Source organism: Hordeum vulgare, chromosome 1H (genome assembly GCF_904849725.1).
Source record: "Hordeum vulgare subsp. vulgare chromosome 1H, MorexV3_pseudomolecules_assembly, whole genome shotgun sequence".
Lineage (NCBI taxonomy): Eukaryota > Viridiplantae > Streptophyta > Magnoliopsida > Poales > Poaceae > Hordeum > Hordeum vulgare.
This window is the reverse complement of record NC_058518.1, coordinates 322,024,839-322,047,539: the sequence shown is the minus strand read 5'-3', so window position 1 is coordinate 322,047,539 and position 22,701 is coordinate 322,024,839.

Genomic DNA, 22,701 nt, shown 5'->3' with positions numbered 1-22,701 from the left:
TCATACCTGTTAGCTTGTCTTCGGTGTGATGAGCTGCAGGCCGGCAAGGGCGGTGCCGATCTGTGCAAGGTTGATCTAGAACATGAGATCTCATCTGGATCCAATAGCATAGGATTCCGCTGGAGGTGCTCGATGGCGGCAGCGGCTGCCATGTCCGAGCTTGTCCTCAGCCTCACGGTAGTGCCTGGCCTGTGAGTCACCGTCGAGGTGCAGCCTCTCGGCCTCGGGGTCGAGCAGCTCCTCGACCTCCTCGACGCGGCTGACGTCGGCGTCCATGCGCTCGCGTCGCTTGAGCACGAGGACGGCGCGGGAGGGGGCGCTGTCGTCGGGGCCGTAGAGGCGGACGCGGAGCACGCCAGTGGCGGCGGCGAGGGGCCGGGCCGGGGCGTCGAAGAAGGCGTTGCGCTGGGCGTCGGTGCGGAGGAGGCGGGGCGCGAGGTAGGCGGAGAGGCGCGGTGCGCGGCCGCGTCGGGGAGGCGGAGCTTGACCTCGACCTCCATGGAAATGGGGTTGGGATGGGGCTAGGGTTTGGGGGGCGGGGGGTGGAGGCCGATGCGCTGGGCCTTGGTGGGCGCGGCGTCGACGTGCGGGTGGAGGATGCGGAGGAGCGGGTTGGCGATGGGGTCTGGGGCCTGCGGCTGGATAGCAATGGCGCACCGCTCGGGGGTGCGCCATTAGAATTTTTTTATAGCAATGGCGCATCCCCACACAGTGCGCCATTAGTAATTTCTTTATATAGCAATGGCGCATCTCAGAGAGATGCGCCATTAGTAATCTTTTTTTGGATAGCAATGGCGCACCCTAGAAAGGTGCGCCATTAGTAATATATATTTTTTGGATAGCAATGGTGCTCGGCGGGAAGGAGGGGGTGGGTGGTGCGCTCGGTCGATTCTGTTCGGGGGAACCGAGCGAGGAGACAGGGAGGGTGCGGGGGGTCGGCGGCGGCGGTGGAGCGGGGGAGGCTACTGGGGGTCGGCAGCAGTGGTGGAGCGGGGGCAGGGTGCGCGGGGTCGTCGGGGGCGGTGGAGCGGGGGAGGGTGCGGGGGGTCGTCGGCGGCGGTGGTGCAGACCGGGGAGGGTGCGGGGGGTCGGCGGCGGCGGTGGAGCGGGGGAGGGTGCGGGGGGTCGTCGGCGACGGTGGAGCGGGGGAGGGTGCGGGGGGTCGTCGGCAGCGGTGGAGCGGGGGAGGGTGCGGGGGGTCGGCGGCGGCAGTGGAGCGGGACGGGGAGGGTGTGGGGGGTCGGTGGCGGCGGTGGAGCGGGGTAGGGTGCGGGGGTCATCAGCAGCGGTGGAGCGGGGGAGGGTGTGGAGGGTCGCCGGCGGCGGTGGAGCGGGCCGGGGAGGGTGCGGGGGGTCATCGGTGGCGGTGGAGCGGGGGAGGGTGCGGGGGGTCGGCAGCGGCGGTGGAGCGGGCCGGGGAGGGTGCGGGGAGCGGTGTCGGTGGTGGAGCGGGGGAGGGTGCGGGGGGTCATCGGCGGTTACTAATGGCGCACCACCTACAGATGCGCCATTAGTAACCTTGGTTACTAATGGCGCACCAGCTGGTGGTGCGCCATTAGTAGTTTTGCAAAAAAAAATATAGTAGTGGCGCACCACCTACAGATGCGCCATTAGTAACCCTGGTTACTAATGGCGCACCAGCTGGTGGTGCGCCATTAGTAGTTTTGCAAAAAAAATATAGTAGTGGCGCGCCGATTGTGTGGTGCGCCATTAGTGTCCATCACACTAATGGCACACCTGCACATGGTGCGCCACTACTATATAGTAGTGGCGCACTACTTGTGTGGTGCGCCATTAGTGTCTATATCATCTATAGCCCTTTTTCTAGTAGTGAGAGTTAGGGTTAGGAATAACCGAAACTCCAAGAGAGACAAGGATGTATCCCGATGTTCACTTCCTTGGAGGGAAGCTACGTCACCGTTAGAGGGGCGGATGTTACCACGAAGGCACACAACCGCCACGAAGGCTCACCCTATTCTCCCTTTGAGATAACTCCACGAAGGCGTTTCTCAACCACTAGTGGTAAGCCTTGAGATGGCTTCCAAACGTTCACAAACTTTCCGGGGGAAATCACAATGGTTTGATTCCTCTCCGAAGACTCCTACCACCTAGGAGTCTCCAACCTCCAAGAGTAACAAGATCACGGAGATTGCTCAAAACTTGCTCAAATCACAAATCACTTTGGTGGGAAGGAGGAGAAGGAGACGGTCTATCTTTTGATTGGAACAACACTCAAAGGGACTCACAAATGCTCTTGGGATCTAAGATTTGGTGTAGACAAGAGTGAGTGAGAAGAAAGGTGTTCTTGGATGTGTTCTAGCTATGTTGGACACCCTATCACGAAGTGGAAGAGGGGTATATATAGTGGGGAGTGTAAAACAGGCGTTGGGGACACTTTAAGTCACACATGGTCCGGACGTCCGACAGTTTACGGAAGTCCGGGCGTCCGCAAGGGGTCGGACGTCCGAGGGCTGTAGATACGACTGGAAACACTGTGAATTGAACAGTGACCGGACGTCCGGAGAAGGCCGGAAATCCGAGTTATTCGACTCAACTTCTTATGGTGGGAGGTTCCGGATTTCCGAAAGGGGACGGATGTTTGGCCCTCGGACGTCCGGAGGGAGCCGGAAATCCGAGTTATAGAGGTCACGTTCTTCTGGTGCAGAGCTTCGGATTTCTGAAGCTGGTTGGTCGTCTGGCCCTCGGACGTCCGGAGGGAGCCGGAAACCCGAGTTATATGACTCAAATTCTTTTGCTGGAGAGCTCCGGATTTCCGAAGCCTGTCGGTCGTCCGGCCCTCGGACATCCGGAGGGAGCCGGATGTCCGAGCCCATAGACCTGTTTTGAGATAGGAGAAGAGTAGAGAATATGTGGTATTGAGCAGAATAGTGAAGATGTGGTATGAGCAAGTTCATCGCAAAACGTGTGATCCCCTCTTAATAGTGTGGGATCCCTATACTCAAGAATAGTAAACTCAAAAGGATAGTCTACATCATCTTTTAGCAATCCCGAGCCTTCTTGACCTATAAATCCCGATATTCTCAGACCACCTTTGGCACATATTTCTCAATCTACTAAAGTACTTGCCATCCTGAGATACACTCAACAAATAGGATTAGTTTCCTATGTATGTGTTGTCATTAACACCAAAAGTCGATCAGGGGCATAACATGCACTTTCAATCTCCCCCTTTTTGGTAGTTGATGACAACATATACATAGGTCTGAAAAACATTTAACATACATTATAGCCTAGGAGATATTTAGTACGGAGCTCCCCCTTAGTATGTACATGATAAAATATCGGAGCTCCCTTTTAATGTTTTTATCGAACATATAATGGATCATCATGTAAAGATAATAGATCATCATAGAAGAAGTGGAGCAAAACATAATAGTCTATGATGATATCATAGAAATCCATAGCAATCACAATCATTCATAAGTAGCCATACATGAGTTTATCCATTACATTAAATCTCCAAAGACTAAAAACTACGATACATTACTCCCCCTTTGGCACCAAGTACCAAAAAGGGAGGCACCAACAGGACCAACCATGCTCAGAGCTCATCAGCATCATCATCAGCATCATCCTCATTGTCAGGCAAGACACTGCCACCAGCCTCGTCAAGGAAATCAGCCCACTCAGGACCAGATGGGAAGCCAAAGTCAGAAGGAGGAGCAGCGGGAGGGGCCTCATCATCACTCACATCAAGAGCGCCCGAGGCTCTCAGACGATCCTTGAGGGCATTCTTGGAGGAGACTAGGCGAGAAACCACATCATGGGTTTGACCACACTGGAAAGAGATGGCCTTCATCATAGCAGAATGTGCCTTGCCAAGGAATATGGCAATGCGACCGAGAGGAGCGGAGCTAGATGAGGGGGTGGCTGTAGCGACCCGACTCAAAACGAGTCAAGCCTCTGTGTTTCTGTGCCATCCCTGGATCAGTATGCTGGCACACACAATACATCAATGTATATATCAAAGTGCAATCACATGTAAATAGCGTAAAACTGATATATACCTTAATTATCTCAGCGGAAGCAGTCAAGGGAGTGGAGTGCCAATAAACACCAACGGCAAGTTGAGTGCGGACCGTAACCCTGAATCGTACTCTTACTCGTCGAAGAAAATATCTGCAACATAAGACGTTGCAGCCGTGTAGGTCAGCATATTGAATATGCCGGCAACTAATCAAAGAGAGGGGTGAAAAGTAATCATCTATACTATATGCATATATGGCAGGTGGGGCTATAAGTTTTTAGCGTAAAGCAAGTTTTCTCCTACATCAAGAGAGGGCAAAAAGCAAAATGTTACTACATTGTTGGTTGTTAACGAGATGGTTCCGCCAACCAGTTCTCGTACCCGAGTTGTCAATAATTACCCTCATCAAATATATTTAATGGTGTTGAGAAATCCAGATAAATTCAGTTCCTTTGGCTCAAGTCGTCCATTACCGTGGACACGGCTAATCGATTAGGTTTGAGTACTCTGCAGAGTTTTGCACACGTTCCCCACAAGATTTGATCGCCTCCGTGTATGTCCTCGCACTTCAAGGTGTTTGAAGACCGGATGACCAAAACATGGTCTTTCAACGGGTCCCTCTGAATCCCTGTCGGTGCCCATCCATTCCTACCGTTCGTCTACATCTGCTAGCACCGCCTTTCCAGAGTCGCCGCGTTGTCCAACCAAGCCAGAGCCCATAATGACTTGTGGCTGTGCAGGTAAGCCTTGGGTCTTGAAAATATCCATCCGTCTCTTTGAGCCTGGGTGAAGCTTTCCGCAGGGTGACATGGCCTCTCCAGCATCCCGGGCATCCACTGGGTTTTCCAGGGAGCCGATCAACCGTCCTTCACCCAGTGTTGCATTGCCTCCGAGGTCTTGAAAATGTTGTCTTAGTCCGGTCTTGATTATTATATCAATCTCGCATCACTCGTGGTATACACTCAACCGATAACCCGTCTACTCAAGCTAGGAAATTGTCGTCCCGGGGCCAAGTATCGGGGTTGTTGTGTTCCTACCACATGATACTACAACTTATGCTAAAGTTTCCAAGTACCTAGGCAGCATGCAAATTGGGCAAAGAAGGTGATCTACTATGCATCGAAAACATAGGTAAAATAACATGATCAAAATGACTTGCCTGTGATGTTGACGAAGAAGAATTCCTCGAGAAAATAATTTGATAGACTACTCGTCACTCTCCGATGAAATCTATATAACAAACACATCATTCACATAAGCACTCATACTAGCAATCATTCTAGCAATCAAAACAAAAGAGAGAGAGCGAATAGGAAACCGAAGAAAACTTCAAATAAGACTACGTCAAACACTAAATGATTTTGTCTAACAGAAAATAATAACAAAGAACTAAGTTATAAGTTTAACTAAGATAAAATAAAGTGTTTTTCACAAAACCTTTGAAAGCATTCCCAAACGGGATTTGAAACAACGGTGAAAACAATTGCACGTTACTACGGAGCTAGAATTGATTTCATTAAAACAAATAAAATAAAAATAAAAACTTGTTGAGAACCTACTGTTTAACTAACAGAAACTAAACATAAACTTTCTGAAATATAAAAGAAATTAATTTAAAAACAATTATAAAAAAATAGCCATAATCCTAAAAGAACTAAAACAGAATCTGTTTTGGTAAAAACCCCAATTAAAAATATTTTAATTTTCTTGAAACTTAAACTACTGAAAGATATGATCGATAGGAAGCAGCACCAAAAAGAATCAAATTAAAAGCTATTTTTAAACTCCCGGAATAAGCAAAACAAGCTTTAATTCAAATCTGTTCTAACTCAATTTTTATAAATCCAAACCTAGACAAATTATATATCTACAGAAACTACATAAAATTTGTGATCCAACGCAAAACGAATCACCTAATTCGGTGTTATAGAATAATAGATATGAATTTTCTAAAATTGCAATTTTGTGAAAAAACTGCAATACGGGATTTCGTGAATCTCACCATGGGTGACAGAGAGGAAGAACTCCGGCGAGGTAGCTGCTCCGGCGAGGTAGGGAGGTCGTCGGCGGGGAGGTGGAACGGCAGAGGGGTCCAGGAGGAGAGGAAGGGGGCGTCATGGGCTCCTGGGCGTTCTTCTGTTCGGCTCCTTGCAGAAACAACAATGGTGGGGGCGTCGTGGCTACGGGCAGGGAGAGGGCGAGCTGATGGGGAAAATGGAACGAGGAGAGGAGGGACGTTCTTATAGGGGTGGTGGGATGTGCCGGGAAGGAAAGGATTTCGCGAATCCCGGAGGTGGGGATCTCCTCTCCATGGAAGGAAAAACTTCCTGTGACGTGAGGGAGAGAGGAGGAAGAAGATGATCTTCTTGGGCCAGAATAGGAAAGTCTTAATGGGCTACTTGGGGTTTCCTAATAAAAAAGATTCCTTTCCTATTTTTAAAACTAGGAAACTAAAACGATAAAAAGGAAATCAAATCAATTCGGAATAAAGAGTTTTTATATACTAAAATTATCAGAAAAATAAAATATAGATGATGGGCTCTTTTCCACGGCAAAAATAAAAACTTCAGAAAAATTATTTTCACAAAATTGCCAAAAAGGTTTATTTTCTTTTGCAAATAATTTTCAAATGACCCTCTAAGTTTGAGGGTTCAAATAACTTTCAAAGTGCCCGTGGGTTTGAGGGTCATGTTCCTCCGCTCTTTAGAATGTATTTCCCGGCATTGTGTTGCACGAAGAAAACGAATGGAAATGCAAAAGAATTCAATGCAAATATCTCCGTTCAAATTCTTCATAGTAGAAGAAGTCATGTCATCTTCTCTTTTTGCTTTTAAAAGGTTGAATTTGAATTCACCGGAGAAGGGGAAAGTCATTTTATTCCCTCTCATTCAAAAGTTTCGAAAAGTTTCAAATTTCACACAAGTTTCAGTCACTCAGCAAACAAACAAACAATCAATCTAATAATTATATTAACATTCCAAAATTTATAATTTTGGGATGTTACAGTGGCTGACCGGGCAGCAGTGCGGCGAGTGGATGTGGAGGATGGGGCTTTCTTGGGAGCAAAGTTATCCGCCATGTGAGCGGGAATAACCCACTTGCGATGTGTGTGAGTGACAGCAACAGAGAAATCAGCAACATGATTAATAAGAGCCTGGATGAAGGGGGCATGAGGAAAGACTCGCTTGCATTGAAATCTAGCAAGCCGAATCTCATGCCATAGAAAGTGAGGCACATTAATTTTGCTCTTGGGGTGCTCGTACAAGTGAGACATGATGTCAATACAGTAGCCACTTCAAGAGCCCTTATCACCCATCTTGGGATAGATGGTGCGGATGAGACACTGAAAGATGATGATGTAAGGTGAGCGCCAGATGGATACCTGGTTAAGATCCTTCATGCGTTCATCCGCATCAAGCTCACTGAGTGGTTTGAGAAGATACCCACACGCCTCAATGGACTTAGGTGCATGGTTAGGATCATTCCTATGTATTTTGAAGCCGGGGTTGGGGAAACCAAGTGCGGAAACAAATGTATCATAAGAAGCTGCGAAGCGAACGTCAGAGGTGATCCAGCTAACAGTGTGGTTTGGAGCAAAGAAGCATGTGGCAAAGAACTGGTGAATGGCAGCAGCATTAAAATCGCAATGAAAAGCAAACGGGGCAGCAAGCCCGATGCCTCAATAAGCTCAATGGCACCCGGGTATTTCGCCGGGTGCATGCGAATATGCTCAAGATCTATGTAGAGATGAACAGATAGACCCTTAGGAACTATGACTGTAGTAAAAATGTCCGCTTGGACGTGTGTGCGGAAACGTGAGTCCGTAGAGTCACGTGCGACAGCGAATTGATCAATGTCGCGGAGGAAAGTGAGGTATGAAGACTTGGCAATTGTGGTGAAGTTCGTGATTGCACGACCTAAGGTAGCAGGGGGTTCTAGTGAGATGCGACGAGCTTCACCTGCGGGCTGAGCAGGAGGAGTTGGTGGCATATAGGACGCCCTGCGAGTCCCGTGCTTTGGCTTGGACCTCCGATCGGCAGGCTGGTCAGCAATGTCCTCAGCGGCAAGCTCATCCTCGAAGTCGGAGTCATCACCATCAGACAACGAAGGGAGCTGTGGAGACGGAGAACGCCGGGCAGTCCGTTTGAAGGGACGACGTGGCCCATCCGAGTCCGACCCCGTGCTAGTAGGGGCGCGAGAGGATGAGCCAGCAACGTTCTTACGTGTGGCGTGCTTGACCTTGGGCATGGTGCACAACAACCTACACGGATGGAAACCCCAAATGAGGAACAAACATGGTCAAACCATAGGAACAAACACGTGGACTTGGGAGAGAGGGAACCAAACGCAAGGGGAACGGAGGAGATACCTGTAGACGGATCCCGCGGAGGAAGAAGAGGAAGAAGAGAAGGATCCGCGGAGGAGATCAGGCAGATCTCGGGAGTGGCGGCGCTGGCGAGCGCACTGGAGCTGGCGGCGGCGGTGGCAGGGGAAAAAAGGGGGCGCGTGAGGGCTAGGGCAAAGCCCAGCCCCGCGCCCAGCTATTTATAGGCCCCGATGCGTCGTACGTCCGACACTTGTGCCGTCGGACGACCGACACTGTTCGGACGACCAGAAGGAGATTTGCCACCGGACGTCCGAGACACGTCGGACGACCGAGAAAGAGGAGGAGGTAGAGGCTGATTCTGGAATTTTTGATGATGAGATGATGATTTTTAATGGTTTCTCACAAAAAGTATGAACATAGTTGCCTAAAAGCATTACATATACTACTTATGGACAGAAATTGATTTATGCGTACTTTGTAAGCTGAAAACCAGAAAATTAAGACTCACTCCCCCTAAATGCATGCCCACATCAAGACACAAACATAATGTGAGTGTGTGTGTATGTGTGCAAGGTTTCAAGTTATGTTGTCAAGCTCCAAGATACCAAGTTCACGCCTAAGTTGACAGAACCTAGCTATGCTAAGTTGCTTGGTGAAAATGTCGGCTAGCTGCATGTCGGTACCCACATGGGTAATGTCAATGTCACCCTTTTGCACATGGTCTCTCAGGAAATGATACCTAATATCAATATGTTTTGTGCGAGGGTGATCAATGGGGTTCTCGGAGATCTTTATGGCACTTTCATTATCACAAAGAAGAGGAACGTGTCGATACATGATACCATAATCCTTTAGTGTTTGCCTCATCCATAGCAGTTGGGTTGCACAGCTTGCGGCTGCAATATATTCGGCCTCGGCCGTGGAGAGAGAAACACAGTTCTGCTTTTTCGAGGACCAACTTACCAAGGAGCGTCCAAGAAACTAACATGCACCGGAAGTGGATTTCCGTCCCACTTTGTCACCGGCCCAATCCGCATCGGAGTACCCAATAAGATCGAATTTTGCATCCTTAGGGTACCATAAGCCTAACTTTGGGGTGTGAACAAGTTATCTAAGAATATGCTTAACCGCCGTATGATGGCTTTCCCTAGGGGAAGCTTGAAATCTAGCACATATGCCTACACTTAAAATGATGTCCGGTCTAGATGCGCAAAGATAAAGTAGCGAACCAATCATGGAGCGGTAAGTAGATGGGTCAAAAGGAATACCGTTTGTGTCTTCATTTAGAACTACATCTGTGGCCATGGGTGTCTTCATTGGTTTAGCATTTGTCATATCAAAATTTTCAAGAATGTCCTTGAGGTACTTAGTTTGAGACAAGAAAATCCCTTCTTGAAATTGTTGTATTTGAAACCCCAGAAAGAACTTCAAGTCCGTGTTGAGTGACATCTCAAAGGTCTTGGTCATGGAAGCCGCAAACTTCTTGCATAAATGGATGTTAGGAGAACCAAAAATGATCTCATCTACATAGATTTGGCATAAGATCAAATCACCATTTTCCCTCTTAGTAAAAAGAGTGGGATCGATCACCCCCACCACAAAAGCATCATCGAGTAGGAACTTCTTAAGATGATCGTACCAAGCACGGGGTGCTTGTTTGAGGCCATATAGAGCCTTGTGAAGTTTGTATACATGGTCTTTGTGGTGAGGGTCAACAAACCCAGGTGGTTGTGATACATATACCTCTTCTTGTAGAGGACTGTTAAGAAAAGCACTTTTCACATCCATTTGATGCAAAGTAAAACCATTGAAAGCAGCATAGGCCAATAAAATGTGAATGGATTCAAGACGAGCAACACGGGCGAAAGTTTCACCAAAGTCCAAACGTTCAACTTGGGAGTACCCCTGTGCTACTAACCTTGCCTTGTTGCGTAGGACAGTCCCATTCTCATCTTCCTTGTTCTTGAAAATCCATTTAGTGCCAATGACATTATGTTCCTCAGTTCGTCGTTCTACCAATGACCATACTTCGTTGCGTGTAAAACTGTTTAACTCCTCTTGCATAGCAAGGAGCCAGTCATTGTCACACAATGCATCCTGAACCCTGTGTGGCACGGTACTAGAGACAAACGAAAAGTGGGCACAAAAGTTTGTTAATTGTTTACGAGTCACTCTACCTCCCGACACGCCGGTGAGGATTTGATCAATATCAACACGACCGGCCACACGTGGCATGATGGAGGTCAGGGTTTCACGAGGTTCGACTTCGTTTCCATCATCAACGTCCTCAACATATGGGTCATTTATGTGCGGAGGAAGATATTCCTCTTTGCGTTGCACCTGTTGAGGTTCATCATCAAACATACCCATACTTTGGTCTAGCTCTTGAAGATCAACTTGTTCTTGAGTGTGATCAGAGTGAGAGACATGTTCTCCCACTTGATCCTCAACAACTGGCATGATATGTGTGCTAGTATCTTGTGGAGGTACGGGCAGTGAACTGTCTTGAGGATGAGAAATACTCTCATCATCTTCATCATCATCATGGGGTCTTTGTTCCATGGGAAGAAGTGCACCTACACCCATGTTCAAGATATCTTGTGAGGAGTCTTCTTCACCTGCATCATTTAGATCAACTTGCTCCCCATGGGAGCGGTTCAATTCATCAAACGTCACGTCACAGGTTTCTATAACACATCCAGTGGATCTGTTGTAGACTCTGTAGGCGTGAGAGTTTGATCCATAGCCAACAAAAATACTTTCAGTTGTTTTGGATTGAAATTTTCCTAACCGTTCCCGTTTGTTGAGTATGGAACACTTGCATCCAAACACACGAAAGTACTTAACATTGGGCTTGTTCCCAGTTAGGAGCTCATATGGAGTCTTCTCCAATATTGATCGAAGGAAGAGCCGGTTTGATGCATGACATGCTGTGTTGAGGCCTCAGCCCAAAAACTATGTGGTGACTTGTATTCGTCTAACATGGGCCTTGCCATTTCCACAAGTGTCCGGTTCTTCCTCTCCGCCACACCATTTTGCTGAGGGGTGTAAGGTGCGGAGTACTGATGTTCAATTCCCTCATCACTAAGAAATTCTTCTAGGGTGTAGTTCTTGAACTCAGAGCCATTATCACTTCTTATTGACTTGATGTCCTTGTCAAACTTCCGCTGGGCTTGTTTGGAAAAATCAGTGAAGGTGATCTTCGTCTCGTCCTTGGACTTGAGAAAGAACACACATGTATATCTTGAGTAATCATCAACAATGACTAGGCCATACTTTTTCCCTCCAAGACCTGCCCATGAAGGAGGCCCAAATAGATCCACATGAAGGAGCTCTAACGGCCTCGAAGTGGATACAATGTTCTTGGGTGGATGTTTTGATTGATGTTGTTTCCCAGCTATGCATGCACCGCACACACGATCTTTCTTAAAAGATACATTTGTTAGTCCAAGGATGTGATTGCCGTTTAAGAGATTTTGAAGATTTCTCATGCCGACATGGGCGAGCCGGCGATGCCACAACCATCCCATGTCGGCCTTGGCCATTAGACAAGTTGTATGGAAGGTGCTCTCTTTCGAGAAATCAACCGTGTAAAGGTTGCCATTCAACTCTCCAACAAAGTCCACTTCAAGAGTGTCTCTCTCAAAGACTTTCACATCCGTTAGTCCAAATAATGTGTCATAACCGACGGAAGCCAATTGGCGAACTGAAAGTAAATGATATTGAAGAGATTGGACAAGCATGACATTTGCAATAGACATGTCATTAGTGATTGCCACCTTGTCCAACCCAATTACCTGCCCTTTCGACCCTCCACAAATACAATGCTCATGTATGGTCAAATGGCTTGCATGAAGTCATAGAGCAAGTTAATATCTCCGGTCATATGATTGGTGCATCCACTGTCGATCACCCATTTGGCTCCTCCGGAGAAAACAACCTGTAACGAATTAAGACATGGTTTGAGGTACCCATTTCTTCATGAGGCCTTTCACATTAGTTACAAGAGTCTTAGGGACCCAAATACCATAGAATCGGAATGCATTACGGGGACCAACGAATTTAGCATAAACCTCTCCTTCCTTTGATTTGCGTAGTACATAGGATGGAGGCATGAATTCAGTTGTCTTGTTGTGAGTAGGCGAACCCCTAGTGGCCGACCCACTCACAACCTTACCTTTCTCCTTGTGTCCCTCTCGTACAAATATTTCTTTAAGCGGAGTGGTACACTTGAGAGGAGATGCACTTTTCTTGGCGGTGCTTGGGTTGAACCCAAGCCCTTCCTTGGCAAGGCCTCCATTGTGTCGACTTAAGATCTCATTGAGAGTCTTTTGTCCTTGTGCACATGTCATGAGACCTCTGTCTAGCTGTCCCTTTAGCGAACAGTTTTCCTCAAGGATAGATGTCAGCTAACTACTAGAGTTAGTAGTGCAGGTATCAACATTAATAATAGGTGAGGAGTAAGCCTTAGCTGAAGTGTCAAGATAAGTAACCTTGAGTGCCTCAAAGCTTTTTGTAAGAACAGTGAGTTTCTCTTCCTTGTCTTTGAGAGACAAGGATAGACGCTCACAGTCCTTAGAAAGGGAAGCATGAGAGTTCACTAGTCGGTTTTTTATCATTTAGTAACTCTTTGCACACAAATTCAGCCTTTTTCAAGGAGGCAAGATCATTAGCATGTTTATCAAGGTTTTCAACTACTTTTGAGCATAATGCATCATTTTGTGCTTCCTCATACAGGACTTTCTGCTCAAGGATTTCATTTCTTTCCTTCTCCTCAATGACGAGGGTTTCGAGTTCCTTGATGGTATTGGTGTGCTTACTCACCATTTCCATAAGTATGTGAAACATAGTGAGCTTCTTTCCTTTAAGAGATCACATAAATTTGTTTATTTTAGCAAACATGGGATGATCTAAGTCATTATCCTCATAGTGATCTTCCGCATCAAGATACTCATCGGATGGGGTAGAAGTTAGACTGAAGGAGTTTAACCGTGGAGTTACCTTAACCTTATCATGAGAGCTTTGGTCTTCCTCATCTCCCATGGCAGTCTTTGCCATCAAACACTTGTGAGTGTTGCCCTTGTAGTCCTTCATATAGTTGTAGTGAACAACATCACCACTTTTGTTGACTAGCCTCAAGGTGTTTTGTGTATCCTGAGCTACTCCAGCAACCCCACCAACAACTTATGGATTTGATTCTTCTTGTGCAACCATTGCTCTTCCATCTGTCCTCTTGAGCTTGGAGTTCATAGGGTTTGGCAACTTCTTCTTTACAAAGGTCTTTGGAAACCTTGGTTTGTCTTCTCTCTTCTCATAAGGGCAGTCATTGGAGAAGTGGTTGGTTTCCTCACAGTTGTAGCATTTCCTTACCTTCTTCTTTGGGAATCTTCCCTTGAATTTTCCTCCACTGAACTACTTTACAAAGAGAGCAATGTCCTCATAATATGGGCTTTCAAGAGTCAACATCATCACCATCTTCGCAGTCATCATCACCCTCTTCTTCTTCACTTTCTTCTTCGTCACATTCATGCTTGGATTTCCAAGCAAGATTGATCTTTGATGTTGAAGTGCCATGCATGTCAAGGTGCTTTGTTGCATTTGCCTTTGACTCTTCAAATAATTGGAAAGTGGATATGATGTCATCTGGAGTCATTTCTTTGAACCCATGGTGCAGCCTCATGTCCCATACCATTTGATGGTGATACGGATCAAGAGCATGAAGTAACTTGTCCACGAGAAATCTCTTGGTCAGATTGAAACCATCTTGCGTCTTGTCATAGTCACATGACTCAATGTCTGCGGCGAGAGTCATGAGCTGTTCTAGTAGTTGCTTGGGAGATTCACCCTTTTCCATACATAAATTCTGTAATTGCCCCTTGGCAATTTCATATTGAGCAAGCCGAAGAGTGGAGGTACCGGTCTTGGTCCTTATAATGCTATCCCACAGTTCCTTGGCACTTGTGATGTGAATGTAAGGTCTCCGTTGCTTGTCATTCATTCCTTTTCTTATGCACATGATTGCAGTGTCATTGAGATGCTAGTCATAAATTTCTCTGGGAGTGAGGCACCTTGGATCTACAGGATTGTACCCATGCTCGAGGATGTCCAACATCTCATCATTGGCGTACCTAAGATGATCATGCATACCAACTCTCCACAAAGCAAAATCGGAATTGTCATCAAGCAAGGGAGGTTTTCCTCCAGGATTGTACTTAGGTTTCTCAATTTGAGATCTAGCACAAAGCCATGGAACACTGGTTTGGTTCCTTTCTGGAGGTTGTTGGACAAATGAAGAACCGTGCACATGTGGCCCTGAGGCCCTCGGGGACGTGGTTGTCCCCGTGGTTAGTGATGCCAGTCTCATTTGGACCATGGCCTCAAGAGAAGCATCATGCTACTCTTTTTTGCTTGGCAAGGGCCCGTTCCAAGTCCTCAGAGGTGAAAGACTTGACTTCCGTGGAAATCCCGTCCCTCTGCACTGGAGCTACCGTAGCTGGAACCCCGTCCATCTCGCTTTAGGGCGGTTAAGCCACAAGAATAGAGCATGAGGCTCTGATACCAATTGAAAAGGATCGAGATGGACCTAGAGGGGGGGTGAATAGGTACAGTTCCAAATTTTAATAGTTACTTAGTAATTTTTGGCAAAAGTGTGGAATATGAGTCTAGGCCTAATAATTGCAACGAGAAGGAGTAAGCTATTTAGAGTAAAGTAAGGCAAGCGGTAAACAATAATCAAATCCAAGTACGTAATAAAGGATTAACACAAGTAGAGAGTTAGGGTTAGGAATAACCAAAACTCCAAGAGAGACAAGGATGTATCCCGATGTTCACTTCCTTGGAGGGAAGCTACGTCACCGTTAGAGGGGCGGATGTTACCACGAAGGCACACCAACGCCACAAAGGGTCACCCTATTCTCCCTTTGAGATAACTCCACAAAGGCGTTTCTCAACCACTAGTGGTAAGCCTTGAGGTGGCTTCCAAACCTTCACAAACTTTCCGGGGGAAATCACAATGGTTTGATTCCTCTCCGAAGACTCCTACCGCCTAGGAGTCTCCAATCTCCAAGAGTAACAAGATCATGGGGATTGATCAAAACTTGCTCAAATCACAAATCACTTTGGTGGGAAGGAGGATAAGGAGACGATCTATCTTTTTATTGGAACAACACTCAAAGGGACTCACAAATGCTCTTGGGATCTAAGATTTGGTGTAGACAAGAGTGAGTGAGAAGAAATGTGTTCCTGGATGTGTTCTAGCTGTGTTGGACACCCTCTCACGAAGTGGAAGAGGGGTATATATAGTGGGGAGTGTAAAACGGCCGTTGGGGACACGTTAAGTCACACATGGTCCGGACGTCCGGCAGTTTACGGAAGTTCGGGCGTCCGCAAGGGGTCGGACGTCCGACAGGGGTCGGTCGTCCGTGGGCTGTAGATACGAATGGAAACAGTGTGAATTGAACAGCGACCGGACGTCCGGAGAAGGCCGGAAATTTGAGTTATTCGACTCAACATCTTCTGGGTGGAGGTTCCGGATTTCCGAAAGGGGACGGACGTCCGGCCCTCGGACGTCCGGAGGGAGCCGGAAATCCGAGTTATAGAGCTCACGTTCTTCTGGTGCAGAGCTCCGGATTTCCGAAGCTGGTCGGTCGTCCGGCCCTCGAACGTCCGGAGGGAGCCGGAAATCCGAGTTATATGACTCAAATTCTTCTGGTGGAGATCTTCGAATTTCCGAAGCCTATCGGTCGTCCGGCCCTCGGACGTCCGGAGGGAGCCGGATGTCCGAGCCAATAGACCTGTTTTGAGATAGGAGCAGAGTAGAGAATATGTGGTATTGAGCAGAATAGTGAAGATGTGTTATGAGCAAGTTCATCGCAAAACCTGTGATCCCCTCTTAATAGTGCGGGATCCCTATACTCAAGAATAGTAAACTGAAAAGGATAGTCTACATCATCTTTTATCAATCCAGAACCTTCTTGACCTATAAATCTTCTCAGACCACCTTTGGCACATAATTCTCAATCTACTAAAGTACTTGCCATCCTGAGATACACTCAACAAATAGGATTAGTTTCCTATGTATGTGTTGTCATTAACACCAAAAGTCGATTAGGGGCATAGCATGCACTTTCAGTTCCATCCCTCATGGTCCATTACCATAATAGCCTCTCACCCGATATAGTCTGAATGTCTGGTACAATGCCAAATGTCCGAGACTCCGGATATCCGAGCCTTCTACCAAAGTTTCGGCCCTCATGGTACAGAACCTCGGCTCTCTAATGATGTCATATGTCGGATGTCCACGCAGTCACAAACGGGCCGGATGTGCGGACCTTCCCTGGGTGTCTGACTATTGTGTGCCACTTACTCTCAACGGGCATATTCTCATCTCCATTATATATTGCTCTTTCCTACCTCAAGATAAGGTTGACCATTCACTTTAAGCTAACTCTATAACACTCTTTTCTCTCACACACATCCTCATATACACCAAATCTATGACCCCAAAGACATTTGAGAGTATTTGAGAGCAGTTCTCCAATCAAGTGATAGATCCACTCCTTTCCCTTCTCTTGACCAAAGGAATTTTGATTTGAGCAATTCTTGAGATTTTCCATCGTTCTTGTTACTGTTGTAAGTTGGTTATTCCTAGGCGGTAGGAGTACTTCGGTGATGAATCAACCATTCCGATTACCCCCGAAAAGTTTGTGAGGGTTTGGAGACCACCCTAAGGTCTACCACTAGCGGTTCAGAAACGCCTTCATGGTGTTGTCTCATGGAGAATGGGGTGAGCCTTCATGGCGTTGGTGTGCCTTCGTGGTAACATCTACCTCTCTAAACGGTGATGTAGCTTCCCCCCAAGGAAGTGAACATCGGCATACATCCTCATCTCTCGGAGTTGCTGTTATTCCTAACAGTAACTCTCTACCTGTGGTTACTTGTCTTTGTGAGCTTACTAGTATTATTTTTTCTTTCCTAACTAATTACTTGTAGCTTTATTTATTTCACATGGCACAACTATCATCTTAGATATTGTTAGGCTCACCTTCATATTCCGCAAGTATTGCCTAAAATTGCTAAGTGACAATTAAAATTTGTAATTGTACCTATTCACCCCCCCTCTAGGTCCATCTCGATCCTTTCAATTGCTGCAAGATCATGGGCTTGAAATTGGGAAAATCGATCCTACTCTTTTTACTAAGAGGGTGAAAGGGGATTTTTTTTCCTATGCCAACTATATATTGATGATATTATCTTTTGTTCTCCTAACAAATGTTTCAATGATGAGTTTGTTGCACTTATGACCGAGAGGTTTGAGATGTCTATGATGGCAGAGTTGAAGTTCTTGCTTGGTTTCGAATTTAAGAAATATAGAGAAGAAACTTCAGCAACCAAGCAAAATAAACTCAAGATATGCTCAAGAGGCCAAAACCCCTATGCAATTAAGTGCCAACTTGATATTGGTCCCAATGGTAAAGCGGTGGATCAAAAGGTATACCGCTCCATGATTGGATCCTAGCTTTATATTAGTGCATATAGGACCGATTTTATGTTGAGTGTGGGAATGTGTTCACGGTTTCAAGCCGCACCTAAGAAAATCCACTTTGTGGCGGTCAAGCGAATCTTTCGATATTTGGCTCATAACCACAAACTTTGGCTTATGGTACCCTATAGGTGCAAGCTTTGATCTCATGGGATATTTAGACTCATATTGGGCGGGAGACTGTGTTGATAGGAAGTCAATTTACAAAGTATGCAAATTCCTTGGTGTCTCTTTGGTGATTTGGTCTTCAAAGAAATAAACTTGCGTTTCTCTCTAGCACTGAGGTCGAGTATGTTGTCGTTGTAAGTTGTTGCGCTCAATTTCTATGAATGGGGAAAACTTTAAATGATTACGGTTTCACTTGTGACAAAGTGCATCTTTTCCGTGACAATGAAAGTGCAATCAAGATCTCATAGAACCATGTTCTACAGTGCAAGACGAGACACATTGAGATTCATCATCATTTCATCCAGGAGCACATAAAGCGTGGGGAGATTGATCTTATATATGTAAACACTCATGAGCAACTAGAGGATATTGTCATGAAGCCTTTAGATGAAGCAAGATTTCATGAGTTAAGGCATGAGCTAAATATCATTAATTTGGTCAATGTGGCTTAAAGTTATGCACACCCCACCACACTCATCATACTATTTTGTTTTAGATGTAGCCATGGATATACGGGGAGTATTGTTCTCTCAATGAACTATCCCTCCCTAATTATGAGGAAATAAACCAACTTTTTCACATTACCATTTTTTCTGGTACTTGTGCCTCGGAGACGAGTTTTAATCATGGACCCAAGGTTAAAATTTTCGCGGTGCCATGTTAATTGGCTCAAACATAGGTTGGCTTTGGCCACCACTCCTCTTACCTTTGAAGATATTTGGTTCTCGGTTCTCATTTGCATTTTGGACTACTCCATGTTTGGTCGTGTTCTATTAGTTCTTTGAACATGGAGAATTCCTTCCCTTTTGGAGGTGTTTTAGTTCTCAAACCCAAACCCATCTCTTGTTCAACTCTTTGCATAAGCCTCCTATTTTGAATTGATCCTTGACATTTATTGTTGCATGTGGGTGGTACTAGCGTTTTCTAAGCACGATACTACCGCTTTAAACGATACTACTACCACGCCACCGGTACTATCGCTTTAAACTATACTACTGCACAAACCACCGGTACTGCTGCTTGCTTGGTTACTTCTAGCCTCTTGCCATTTTCTTAGTACCCCGGTGGTACTACCACTCGGTCTTGGACGGTAGCGGTAGTACCGCCTAGAATTGTTGTACTACCACTTAGGCATCTGATGAGGGTTAAGTGCAAGGAGACAATGAGTTCTAACTCCTCATACACCTTTACTTGTTCTCCTCACGGATCCTATCCTCATAGGCGACCCGAACTGCCATGGCAGCCACCCTCGAGATGCCGTCTCCGTGTCATCTTCCACCATTCCGACCGGTGGGATCGTTCACCACCATTCCCTATCACCATGAACACTGTTATTGCCCCTCTTTCGTTTCTCCTATGGTTATCTCTTTTTAACCTAGGGTTCTTTGGGCAATGCGGTTTGTTCCTTCGATTTTTCGTTAAATCAAAGCGTGAAGAGGTTGTGGGAGGCTGCTAGGATAGGAGAGTCAAAGTTATTTTGGCTAAAATTTGATTTTGTCATCATCGGTACTATCGGGTCTTGCCGCGAAAGTACATCTGTGCTTCCAACGGTACTACCTCTCCACCTGGAGTGGTACAACCGCTTATGATGACCGAACCAACTTTTTCCATCTTGTTTATTTCAACTCCTTGGCTTACGTAGCTTATTTATTTGTTTTACTCGTGGTTCCGATGTTTGGTACATGTGCTAGTTCCTCCGGTCCCCATCGTCGAGGGAACGATCCTGACAATAGTACTAGGTAGTACAAATGAGGGCAGAGCCTAGCTACGAAAAATGTGTCTCACTCGTATTTTGCGAATTCGGTCCCCTCTCGTAGAGGTAAAGACCCTATGTCTCATGCCCGGAGGCTTTGTGTTCTCTCTGGGGGTGTGTGACTACAATGGGTGTTGAACCCTTGCCATGGTGCTCAGGGGTGGCTTATATAAAGTTCGCCCGGACCCGTCGTGCTTCATGAAAAGGGCATTCAATGCAAGTAATTACATGTGTTCCTGGAAATTGCAGCCCTAACTACAGTCGTTACTTGTAACGCTAGTCTTGACTGCACTTCATGTATGGTGCTAAGTCCCTGGGCTGTTGTAGCTCCCACGATGTAATAGCCTGGAACCAACGCTCCAGAAGATTTCCCTTTCATTCCTTAGTCGCCGTGTGTTTTGTTTGTTTGTCGCATTCATCATCGCATCATACGCATCATCCGCATTGCATGGGTACTCTTTTCTCGTCATTTTTCAAACATGCATCGGTTATTAGTTGTCGGTTCCCTCCGCTTTTGTCGTTGACCGTTTTGAGACCAACCACATACGCACACGCCCGCAGCATCGCTAACATATTGTTTTTAAAGGTGTTTATAAATATTCTCGGATTGGGTTGAAACTTTGAGTGCGGTCTTGTTTTAGTGTGGGTAGACCGCCTACCAAATTTTTTTGCAATCGAAGTTTGTTTGATACCTGAACGGTCGACCATAGCGGCACCATCATCGGTTTATTCATCACACGTTTTTCGGTTCTATAACTTGTGTCGCAGGCCGCGTTGTTTCCCTCTCTTCTCAGCCCAACCCCTCCTACACACCCCACTAGCCTACCTAGCCATCACCGTGATCGATGACATCCAATCATGATAGAAGAGTCCGGAAACGGAGTTAAACCCCCTCCCTAGCCCCCATTGCTATATATAGATGACTAGCCCTACCTATTTGGAAGCCTAGCCCTCCTCAAAATCCATGCCCGTAGCCACCTGGTCGCTGATAACCCACAAGTATAGAGGATCGCAATAGTTTTTGAGGGTAGAGTATTCAACCCAAATTTATTGATTCGACACAAGGAGAAGCAAAAGAATATTCTCAAGTATTAGCAGTTGAGTTGTCAATTCAACCACACCTGAAAGACCAGTATCTGCAGCAAAGTATCAGTACCAGAGTAGTGTGATAGCAATAGTAGCAATGGTAACCAGTAGCAACAAAGTGACATCAGTAGCAGCAGAGTAACAGCAGTAGCAACAGAGTAACAGTAGCAGCAGTGACAGCAGTAGCAGCAAAGTAACGTAGCAAGGACCAGTAGGAAAAGACTCGTAGGCATTGGATCGGTGATGGATGATTGTGCCGGATGTTATTCATCATGCAACAGTTATAACACGGAGAGATATGTAACTAGGTCCAGTTCGTCAATGTAATGTAGGCATGTATTCCGTATGTAGTCATATGTGCTTAGGGAAAAGAACTTGCATGACATCTATTGTCCATCCCTCTCGTGGCAGCGGGGTCCTAATGGAAACTACGGAATATTAAGGTTCTCCTTTTAATAAAGAACCGGACCAACGCATTAACACTTAGTGAATACATGAACTCCTCATACTATGGTCATCTCCGGGAGTGGTTCCGCCTATTGTCACTCCGGGGTTGCCGGGTCATAACACATAGTAGGTGACTGCAACTTGCAAGATAGGATCAAGAACACACATATATTGGCGACAACATAATAGTTTCAGATCTGAAATCATGGCACTCTGGCCCTAGTGAAAAGCATTAAGAATGGAAAAGTAGTAGCAACATCAATCTCAGAACATAGTGGATACTAGGGATCAATCCCCGTCAAAACTAACTCGATTACATGATAGATCTCATCCAACCCATCACCGTCTAGCAAGCCTACGATGAGATTACTAACGAACGGTGAAGAGCATCATGGAATTGGCGATGAAGGAAGGTTGGTGATGACGATGGCGACGATTTCCCCTCTCCGGAGCCCAGAACGGACTCCAGATCTGCCCTCCAGAGGAAGAACAAGAGGTGGCGGCGCGTTCGTATCGTAAAAAGTGATGAACTCTTCTCCCTTATTTTTTTCTGGACGAAAGCGACTAAATAGAGCTGAGATTGGAGGCGGTGGAGCTTCGTGGTCCCCATAAGCCTACCAAGCGCGGCCAGGGGGGCCACGCCTAGTGGGCTTGTGGGCTCCACGCTCCACTTCCTCTGTTGATTCTTGCGCCAGTATTTTTTATATATTCGACAAAAAATCCCCGTAAATTTCCAGGTCATTTCGAGAGCTTTCATTTGTGCGCAAAACAACACCATGGAAATTCTGCTGAAAACAGCGTTAGTCCTCGTTAGTTCCATTCAAATCATGCAAATTAGAGTCCAAAACAAGGGAAAAAGTGTTTGGAAAAGTAGATACGACGGAGACGTATCAACTCCCCCAAGCTAAAAACCTTGCTTGTCCTCAAGCAATTCAGTTGACAAACTGAAAGAGAGAAAAGAAAAACTTTTACGAACTCTGTTTGATCTTGTTGTTGCAACTATGTCTAACTCATATCCAGAATTTCAGCAAGATCACAAGCTAACCACATAAGCAAATGACATCTAGGTCTCACGGTAAACTCATATCAATGGCATAATCAACTAGCGAGCAATAATTATAAGTTTCCAACGTCAACACTTCAATCAAAACAATCATGAAGCAGTACGAACAGATGGTATCTCGCTATCTCTTTTTGAGACCACAAAACATAAATGCAGAGCACCTTCAAAGACCAAAGGCTGACTAAACATTGTAATTCAAGGCAAAGAAGATCCAGTCACAATCATACTCAATCACAGTTAAAAGCAAAGCATAAAAATGACAGAGGTGCTCTCTAATTGGTGCTTTTTTAAGAAGAGGATGACTCAACAGGAACATAAATAGATAGGC